This window comes from Polyodon spathula, chromosome 12 (genome assembly GCF_017654505.1).
Source record: "Polyodon spathula isolate WHYD16114869_AA chromosome 12, ASM1765450v1, whole genome shotgun sequence".
Classification (NCBI taxonomy): Eukaryota; Metazoa; Chordata; class Actinopteri; order Acipenseriformes; family Polyodontidae; genus Polyodon; species Polyodon spathula.
In genome coordinates, this window is record NC_054545.1 from 37958631 (window position 1) to 37969782 (window position 11152).

General features: G+C 38.3%; 1 protein-coding gene across 2 annotated transcripts in view; it reads right to left on the reverse strand.

Annotated features, from left to right (window-relative positions):
• LOC121324680 (delta-sarcoglycan-like) overlaps positions 1-8688 on the reverse strand; it is a 112503-nt gene extending 103815 nt beyond the window's left edge. Inside the window, exon 1 of one of the 2 annotated variants that reach the window (XM_041266793.1) lies at positions 8600-8688. The gene's annotated coding sequence lies outside the window, so the exon portion shown is untranslated. Of the gene's footprint in view, positions 1-3821; positions 4276-8599 lie in introns of those variants that run through there. The other variant, XM_041266794.1, reaches the window with a different exon arrangement.
• Between the last annotated feature and the right edge of the window lie 2464 nt (positions 8689-11152).

The window sequence follows — 11152 nt, forward strand, 5'->3', positions numbered from 1 at the left end:
ATATATATATATATATATATATATATATATATATATATATATATATATATATTGAATAGTATAGCAAGTTGCTCTCAGATGAGAGTAGAGTACGTATTATATCAGATCAGAAAAGTGTAAGAGAGTGCAGAAGAGAAGTGTTGGCATGTGTCTCGAGTGGCAGTGTGTGACCAAACATGTGTTTATCTTTGAGTGTCTCTATACGAACTCAAAGGCGTGTTGCATGCAGTTGTGTGCCCCATGCAATGTAGAAGCACAGATGTGCTTGTGTGTCTTGTCTGTTTGTCACATTGTAAATCATGGTCTGTGATATTGTCAGAGAGGACAGCTATGCTAAAGAATGACCCTTAATTACACTTAGTGACTGATTTCAATATTATCTTCAGTTTGCCAAGCACCTGCCTCACAGAACTACAGCAGTGCAAATGTGCATGCAATGATACAAGGTGTGATTGTGCATTTAATATCGCGGCAGGGGATCTGGAGTAACATTTGTTATACAGGGAACTCGGGCTCTTGTCTGCCGACGGAAATCCAATGATGAAAGAATAACGTTCCCAGGCTCATTTCATTTCTAAAGCCGTTCAGCTTGCTGCCGAACTGACAGCAGTTTGAGAATAAGAACCCACATATCTCTAATTATAAAAAATGAGTTTATATCTATAATGAATGTTGAGCAGGTATAAACACACACACACACACACCATTAGTTAATGATGGGACATACAAGAACTCAACTCCCAAAGGGAGTGCGCGCCAGTACGCCTATTTGTTACATTGCCTTCCACATGGCATAGGAGTTATTGCCCTGTTCCTCATTTCATGCTTGGAGTGCATTTGAATAGATCCTTATTGATATTCTTGTTTTTCAAAACCATTAGTCATTCTAGTACTTAAAAAAAGATGTATCTTCAAATACAGCATGATTGATAAAATGGCTCAACTGTCTTGATGAATTATCTGCAGCTCCTGCTTGCCAGCTGTTTTTTTTTTTTTAAATAACACCAAACCGAGGTCCACACCCATGACAGTGAATATGGAAACAAAGCCCTTAGCGATACAAAAAAAAAAAAAAAAATCCCTGTGTAAACCCAGTTAATCTCCTATATAAATCACAAGATGTTCAAGTTTCCAGAATGTGATTACAGCTGCTAGATTGCTAAGGGCATTGCTCAACAGGGAGATCGAATCAACGAATTCAAAACAAAGTGTCTGTATTGCTGTTGCATGTGCAGATGTTCATCTTGCATCCATTCCTTTGGTGATACACAGGCTTCCCCCAAACCACTAGAGCACTTGCTGTAGCAGCAACTGATGTATTCACCAGGAGTGATCATACAAACACAGGCTGTGTTCAAGACAGCCCAAAACCCCTCAGATCTTCATAACATTGCATCCCTCAACATTGAATTTGACTCTGAAGGCGCTCACCCCAGCTGCTTTGTGAAATCTGAGGAGCATCTGATTGGTTTGGTTACAGAAATGGAATAGCTGCCTGTGGCCCAGAGACAGTTTTATTGACAGTAAAAGTCTCGGTTTTGCAAGGGCTGTTCTTTATTGACAATGAGCTGCAGACAGATGTTTCATTGCCAGTGACGAGCAATCTCCTTTATCTCATCTTTGATTCTCCTGACCTGGAAGCACAAACTCATAAATCAAGCAGCTTCGTCTGAACGTATTCAAAATTTTCACAGAGTGGCGATGCTATTAGTCATCTACAAATGCAACTGAAATAAAGCATGTGGTGTGAAATATGTTATCTGAAATATACAGAACTTCTACTATTACCACTGCTACTATATCTACTACTACTAATAGTACTACTACTACTAATAATAATATAATATTAATAATAATAATAATAATAATAATAATAATAATAATAATAATAATAATAATAATAACACTATGTAACACAATTTTTGTTCCTGGGTAGTAAGTGTTATTTCCTAATTGCTTATGCCTCAAAAGTATAGAAAATGGCTATTATTCCCCACAAACTTTGCTTTTGTGACCAGGACAGTGATATTTCAAAATATCATTATTTCCAATGGGAAAGCGGGCAGATGTGTGTCTTTTCGTTCACATAAAGTCAGAAAAAAACAACATATGAATCCAAATTAACAGGTATTTATACTAAAGTAATATAAAAATGACTACAAAAGATTTAGAAGTGAGTAGTTTATACAGTAAATACAGTATAATTGTAAATCTCAAAAAACTACTCACTTCTAAATCTTTTGTCAACTGTCTGTCAACGAAAAGACACACATTTGCCCGTTTTCCCATTGGAAATAGTGATATTTTGAAATATCACTGTCCTGGTCACAAAAGCAAAGTTTGTGGGGAATAATAGCCATTTTCTATACTTTTGAGGCATAAGCAATTAGAAAATAACACTTACTACCCATGAACAAAAAAAAAAAAAAAAAATTGTTACACAGTGTAATAATAATAATAATAATAATAATAATAATAATAATAATAATAAATAATAATAATAATAATAGTTTCCAACATTCTAAAATGTAATGGTTAATTTAATCAACAAATCTAGCAGTGCTTTATTGCCAGTATAATTTAGCCCGTGGCGCTATTCAATCAAACAATTACACATAGCAGGACATTCCAGATAAGTGAATGCTTTTGCAAACATGCCAAGCCATCATCATACTAAAACATGTACAATCTGATCCACTGTTGCCACAGTGCAGGGTAATAACACAGGGGCTACTGGCTAACGCTTTACATTCAGGGTCTTTAATTACTGTGTATTTACAGAGTAGTTAATTAGTAAATACATGTGTACTTACACACACTTTTATTACGCATAGTTACCATCTACTTAATGTGGAACTCTTTTTGCACAATATAACCATAACCCTTTTCTGATAAAGCTGTGTACTTACATATATTGTGCAAAAAGATGCACCAATTAAGTACGTTATAACTATGCATAATAGCATTGTAATGATGTGTAAGGATGCATGTGTTTCTCAGTAACTACACAGTAATTAGAGACACTTCATGTAAAGTGTTGCTAGCTACTGTATATATGTTTTCATTGGATCCAGTATAATTATTATACTTGTTCTGAAAATAATGAACATAGCCATCAGTTTCTTTTTATAAGTCTACACTAAATTGAACTACAGTACAATCATCCTTCCCGTTTTGCTAAGAACTTGAATCAGGGATGCCCTGGCGGTTCTAGATTGTCATTGTGATTGATTACAGCAGCTGCGGTAGCCAAATCTGAAATTGAAATCAGTTTCAAGAAATATTCTTTAATTATTAATTGCAGGGGGAAAAAAAACAGTATGGCACCAATGTTGTGGCTGATTAAGTGAGTCCCTACTTGTTAATAACAAAACTACTTTTGTACAATAAAGGCAAAAGGCTTACAAGAGGCAAACTCACAAACTCCTCTGTTAATCCATGACAACAAAGACAACACCCAGCAGCTGACACTATTAATAGTGCTGCTGAGTATTAACAAGAAAACCCCCTATAAAGCATGATGTGAAACCTGCATGCCAGTGATAGAGGAAAGTTTTAAATCAATGCTCTTGTGGAAGAGCATAAATCCGATGAACAGTACCAAGTCACTATGCTGTTAATATGACATCATTACATCAGCAATAACTGACAACGCAACAAGATCAGACTGTTCAATCAAAGCTACACACTGTACTAACTTCCTTAAGTATTCCACTTAAACAGAGATGCACCCGGATGCATCGCTTCCTTCTCCTCTCTGAACTCACAACTCTTTACAGTAAATGTCAACACCCGATGTGAAAAGAAATTAGTTTTCCTACCTCTTTTTCAGATGCCAAAAATCACAGCTGCGTGCAACTCAACAAAAAAAAAAGAAAAAAAAAAGAAAAAGACATACATAAAAAATGAAGCAAAGCCGTTTCGGTTCTCTTTACAGTACAAATATTCGGAGGCTCCAATCCACAAGCAGGTTGCATTCCATGGGGCGAGATCAATTAGGATATCATGCCTCCAGTGGCTTAGGACTAGGTCTTAGGTTTGTATCTTTCACACTAAGAAAGTACATTAGTCCTTTCCCCGGATTCAGCCAGAGAGAAGAGAGACGTGAGCATTCTATATGATAAGAAATCCAATGTGTGTGTTTCCTTCTTACTCCCCAAATGTGAGAATCAGAGAAGCAGGGAGGCAGCAGCGTAGCATCAACATGGTTCGTTTTTGCAAAGGCAGCTACCTTTCTATCCCCCACATGCTTCAGTTCTTTGTGTGTCTCTTTGTTTATTTGGGACTGGATCTCAGACAGGGAAAAGCAGCACTGTCAGTGAGACACTACATTAACACCTCAGAGCCTGGAGGAGGTGGAGTTTTCTTTGCAGCAGAAAGGATCATGATTTGAAATCCAAAGAAGAGAGAACATAAAGAGGAGAGAGAGTGGAAAGGGGAGCAAGAGGGAGGGAGAGGCAGAGGGAGGGTAAAGAGAATTAGTGGAAAGCATCTACGGCTGCTTTGAAGTTGGCAAATTGACAGCTTCAGTCCCTCAAGAGGTTGGGAACATTGATTGAAATTATTTAAAGGCACAGCATTTTTTTTTCTTTTTTTAATAATAGGGTATATAAACAAATCTTGACATTATTGTAGATACAACCTGTGAATAGTAGAGTTTCATTCAGTTTATAGTTGAGTGTGTTTTTTTTGTAAATTAAGTAGTGGTAACATAGCTAAGTGAACATGCTGTAAATACAGTACGGTAAGCAGATTCTCTAGCTCAAATGCATTATTGTTTAAGATGCTGCTATTTACATCAGCATTTAATTAATACCTAAGAACTTCACATTTCTTAAAGGTAATTAATCAGTGAATACAAGTAGGACACCTCTAATATACACCCACAGAAGTTCATAGTACCTGGCCTTTTCTCTGACCTTGAGTGGGTGAGCATCAGAGCGTACTGTATCTCACAGCAGCCCCCACTACACTGTATTTCAGAGCACTGTATCTCACAGCAGCCCACACTACACTGTATTTCAGAGCACTGTATCTCACAGCAGCCCCCACTACACTGTATTTCAGAGCACTGTATCTCACAGCAGCCCACACTACACTGTATTTCAGAGCACTGTATCTCACAGCAGCCCCCACTACACTGTATTTCAGAGCACTGTATCTCACAGCAGCCCCCACTACACTGTATTTCAGAGCACTGTATCTCACAGCAGCCCACACTACACTGTATTTCAGAGCACTGTATCTCACAGCAGCCCACACTACACTGTATTTCAGAGCACTGTATCTCACAGCAGCCCCCACTACACTGTATTTCAGAGCACTGTATCTCACAGCAGCCCACACTACACTGTATTTCAGAGCACTGTATCTCACAGCAGCCCCCACTACACTGTATTTCAGAGCAGTGCTGCTGTGTGACAGTATCAGTGACAGTGCTGAGAGTTTGAAGTTTAGTCAATAATTAACCTGGTTAACACTTTAATGACGTGCCTCTAATTTCTGTGTATTTACCTAGTAATTACTTAGTAAATACACGTATACTTACAATGGACATGTTGTGCATAGCTCCAATGTACTAAATGTGTAGATCTTTTTGAATGACATTTAGAAGTACACAACTGTATCAGAAAAGACTTATGGTTGGGTAGGGTTAGTTTTAGGGTTTGGATTAGGGTTAGCATTAGGTTTAGGGTTATATTGTGTGCTAATGTACTCTGGCATCTTTCAATTGTATTATACAGTTAGATTGCTGGAGTTTTCCACGGCATTTTATAAGATTGTTCAATTTGGTTAACAAATTAGCAGCTGTTTTTAAACCATGAAATGAGTTGCTGAGTAATTAAAAGCTGACCAGGGAGATACAGTAATAGCATAACCAGTATTAGGACGTTTTGAAGATGCAATTACCGCTCTCATGAACACACTGCTCCACAGTCGCGATTAATACTGCAAAACCAGAAAACAACATGGAAAGAATCTCAGTAAGAGAAAGGATTTTTTTTTTTTTTTTATTGCAACCTTCATTTTCATGCATCATTACTTGATGAATAAATAATGCGGGCTGTGTTTTGAAAAGCACCCCAGTGAAAGATCTTTTAAGCTTTATGCATTATTTGTTTAAACACGACTAAGCTGTGAAGAGCAGTGTTGTCGATAGGTTTTGAAGTCTGCTTTATAACAAGGGATTCTGATTTTAGGGTTAAAGCCTAGACAGAATGTAACCGATGTGCCAGAATACTGTGGCTAGGTATTGTCTGCTCTGGAGTGAGAGACTGAAGATACCTAGAGAGGAACTCCAGAGAGGTTAAACCCACTTCCCTGTCTAAACTGATACCAGGCTCTGATCCTGGTCTGGATTCATTCCCCTTAACCTGGAAATGAAAAGATCTGCCATTTCACACCCCCTTAACATCCCAACAAATTAAATGTGCAATCCTTCCTGACCGCAAAACATCTTTTTAAAAGGTATGTTCTTGCGTGAACCCTCGTACACTACAGGGAACGCGTGCAGCAACTCTCATGCTATCCAAAAGCAGATAGAAGAATTAATTTAAAAGGTTTGTGAATTTTCTTCTGGCATACAGCAGCTGACATTAGATCGATCAAAAGAAATTCTCAGCAGAAGAAGAGGAAGAAGAAGTAGTAGCACAGGTAGACTGGATGAATGCTAACCCAAAACTCCCAAGCTTGATCTTTCATTCTTTCCAAAAGTTCTATATTAACACAGGTATGTACTTCATTTTGTGGTTTGCAGCAAAGAAAAAAAGGTTTCTTGTTGGGGAATTCTGCACACTGCTGGCACACAGAGAACTTAAACTTTCAGAAAATGTTTGCTTAGTCAAGACGCTGCTGTGCTTGATGAAGATAAGGCAGTCTGTTACAAGAGCATTGAATATCGTCTACATCCAATTCTATCAGCATAACCTTCAATATTATAGTCACAGTGTCTGGCGATGGGCACATTGTATTAAATTAATGATAATACTGCAGCAAGGCAGAAGAAACACTGATTAATAAGACTGCTTTTGAAAAGAAGCCCTTGAGCACATGAGCATGTATGTATTGCAGTACAGGAGCATGTCTGTGCAGTACAGTAAAGGCGAATGTCTGTGTAGTACAATACAGGAGCATGTCTGTGCAGTACAATACAGGAGCATGTCTGTGTATTACCATACAGTACAGGAGCATGTCTGTGCATTACCATACAGTACAGGAGCATGTTTGTAGTACAGTACAGGAGCATGTCTGTGCAGTACAGTACAGGAGCATGTCTGTGCAGTACAATACAGGAGCATGTCTGTGCAGTACAGTACAGTACAGGAGCATGTCTGTGCAGTACAGTATAGGAGCATGTCTGTGCAGTACAGTACAGGAGCATGTCTGTGTAGTACAGTACAGGAGCATGTCTGTGCAGTACAATACAGGAGCATGTCTGTGCAGTACAGTATAGGAGCATGTCTGTGCAGTACAGTACAGGAGCATGTCTGTGTAGTACAGTACAGGAGCATGTCTGTGCAGTACAATACAGGAGCACGTTTGTGCATTACCATACAGTACAGGAGCATGTCTGTAGTACAGTACAGGAGCATGTCTGTGCAGTACAGTACCGAAGCATGTCTGTGTAGTACAGTACAGTACAGGAGCATGTCTGTGTAGTACAGTACAGTACAAGAGCATGTCTTTGTAGTACAGTACAGTACAGAAGCATGTCTGTGTAGTCTAGTACAGTACAGGAGCATGAACAAGATTCATACAGGCCTTGCATTCAGTACTGTACTGGTACAGACTCTTAAGATAAAGGTCTAATGTTGTTTGCATTGGCAGATTCAGTACATTGTATTACAATCCTGACAGGGCTACATGTTCAAGGGATTCCAAAGAATATTTACACAAATTATCTCTCAAGAAACATTTGGGCTTTTGGCAACCTACTGTAGTAACTGTACAACGCAGGCAACTGGAAAGACTGGCGCATGTTGCACATTGTCAGAAAAGATTACTGTTTACAGTTGTGAATTGTGCACTGAGTCTTAACATAAAAGCAGCCTGGAGATTGCACTCCACGAGGGACCTAGCTTGTTACAGACTCTTTCCACGCAGCATTACACAGTGCTCTAGTGTAGTGGACCCACATCACAAAACTACAAGGACTGTTTTAAGGAATGTCACATTTTGATTCATTTAATCAATTTTGCAATGATTTTGCTTTTCAAATGTTTTAGTGTTTTTTAGTTTATTCTCATTTTTGTCAAAGCACTGCCGTTAAATATAAGTTCAGGTCTGTATGTAAACTGTGTGGGTGAGGCACATTATCCTCATCAAAGCACACACTGGGTACAACACTTTCTTATCAGATTGTAATGGACTGTACTAATTTAGTAATTTCTATGAAGGCTGATTTCTAAAAGCTGTTTTAAATATTCACCACACCGTGGGTGCTCTGCTTGCCTTCAGATCTGCATGCATACAGAGACAGACAGAGTAGCACAGATCACAAAGGTAATAACTCCCAAATCAGTTCAATTAAAAACCATACAAGAACTTCAACTCCTGTCCAGAAGGCAAACAAAGAAGAAAGCGTTGCTTTGTGCCTTACCGTTTGAAGTGTTCACTACACTGCGGACTGCATGTAAAATTCAAGGGTTTCTGTTGATCCTTGCTGGTGCTTGCACCAGTATTCCAGGAACTATTTTTACTTGTCCTTCCAATCCCATATATGGAATGCCTCCCTCCTACCGCTGCTAATTCTCCCTGGACAACAACAGGGAACATGTGTTTGGCATGATCTCCATGCCGTACTGATCTGCCAAAGTTCACAGAACTGTAAAAGCTGCAGCAAGTTGATACGTGAAACAAAGTTTCCTCTGTATTTTTCATGTTTCTTTAGAGGTGTCGAGTCCCTTGGGGATGTTTTGAACAAGGGAGAACTTGCATTTCTAATGCAAAACCTCCTGCTGGATAATAAAACGCCTTCATACTATTAAAGTCGTTTATCAGTAGAGCACAGGTGCACTTCATATACTAATGCAACTTATTTTAAGCACTACAAAAAAAAATAATAATAATAATTACAAAAATTCACTGGCCATATAACTGAACAAGTTCTTAAACCCATACCTTGTGTGTTTTTATACTCTTTGATCCTGATTACATCTTTGGGTCGATTCAATCAATAGACAGCCCTTTATACACTGACATGTTTGAATAAATAATAGCTGCATTTTGCTGTGTGAAACCTCATGCTTTGTATAAGTGTAAGTACCTCTGCTCCATTAAGCACAAAGACAAGAATTCAGCATCTATGCACAAAATGTTGCCTTCTTGCAATTATGTTTAGTTTAGTTTTTTTCCACTTTAAAGTTCATCAAGGCTACCCCAGCCTGGGACAGCTGCCAGTATCTGCCAGCAGCACAGAACAAGACTTGAAGCAGCCTGTGTGACAGCTCTGTTGCATTCCCCTCAGAAAAGTTAAATACTGTATTTTTTTTGTAGTTTTCCCATGCTTTTCCCCATTGTTATACTATGAATGAACCATAGTTTATCATGCTGGTTTGTCATGTTCACTAATATGCTTTGCCATGCCTCGTTGTTCTTTACAATGCTTTACCATACTTTCAATATGCTTTATCACTCTTTGCTATGCTTTCACCTTGGGAAACTTTTATAAGAGTCTTTACAGTATAACTGTAAAAAGCTCACCAGTAGAATTTGCAGAAATACTAAAAGAAGTAGATATGACTAGCAGACACAAATATGATTTCAGAGGGCTGAATGACATCAATATCAAGCAGGCAGCTTCCTAATAAGATGCTTTTCCAGAAGACAATAACCCAGGAGCTGAAACTGAAAGCACCATCCTGGTTATTCTTCATACTAGGATCAAGACCGGCTCTAGGAATTTCCTTTTTTCATTTTTTTAAAAAACATTATTTAGTGGTACAATAGCATTTCTTTACAAATGACATTGGTGTGGTGTTTGAGAGCCGTGCATCTTTGTACAGACATGTTTTCCTTCAAGAAGTCCAGAAGTACTGTATGTGTTACACAGAGTGCTTGTGCAATACCAAGCACTGCTGAGCCACGGCAGCATTGCAGCATTGCAGGATTGCAGGTGGTGTGCACACCATACTGTATTCCAGGCATGCATTGTGTGAAGTGGGGGCTCTCTCATAACTTACTGAAGCTCATTTCGCTTAACATTTCCTGTTACAGCGGTAGCCTGTGTGACCTTCCAACAACTCCTGAGCTCTCAGATAATCGCATTTGCAAAATCGTAATACCTCCTGTATTGGTATTTATGAAACGTTACACTTTAATGTGCTGTGAAATTATATGTATTAAAAAAATAAAAATAAAAATAAAAAAACAGGTAAAAACTGCTTATGCAACAGTAATTGTACTGCACTTGTTAATAGCATTTAGGGCTGGAGCTGTGCTTTTTTATTTTACAATTAGGTTTTTTCTTTTTTTTTTTTTTTTTTTTTTAATGTCTTGGTTGGTTTTCTTAGTGGCGATTTGTGTAGCATGACTTCTGTTTTCTACAAATCCCATCTCACTCCCACTGCTACCCTGGAGCTGTAAGATAAATACACATCTCTTGATAATCTGCAATATGTAGAAATGACTCTGAACCGTTTGTAGGGGTAGGTATTAACACTAGCTATATCCTCGTAATGTCCACCAAGAGAGAAAGCACATCAGTGTAGTGATAGACTCATCGCTGTCAGCAACCACATGGTGGAAAAAGGCAAGCAAAGTGCTTGGTTACATAGCCCAAAGTGTAGAGTACAAATCAAAGGAGGCTATGATGAGGTTCAATAACTGCTGGGAACACCGCACTTAGAACACTGCCCTGAGTTCTCGTCCTCACAATACTGAAAGGGGACTGGAATTCAGCCCACTACATCTAACCCAAACCTCAAAAGCTGACAATAACTGTTATACAAAACTTTGCAGAAATGGCAAAGAGTATGTGTGTTTGTTTAATTGGACAGGTATTTACTAAGTAGCTACTATGTAAATACATAGTACATATCATACAAAAAGATTTGCACATTAAGTACATTGTAACTGTGTATAATAACAGTGTGATTATGTGTAATTACACATGTATTTACTAAGTAGCTACTATGTAAATACATAGTAATTA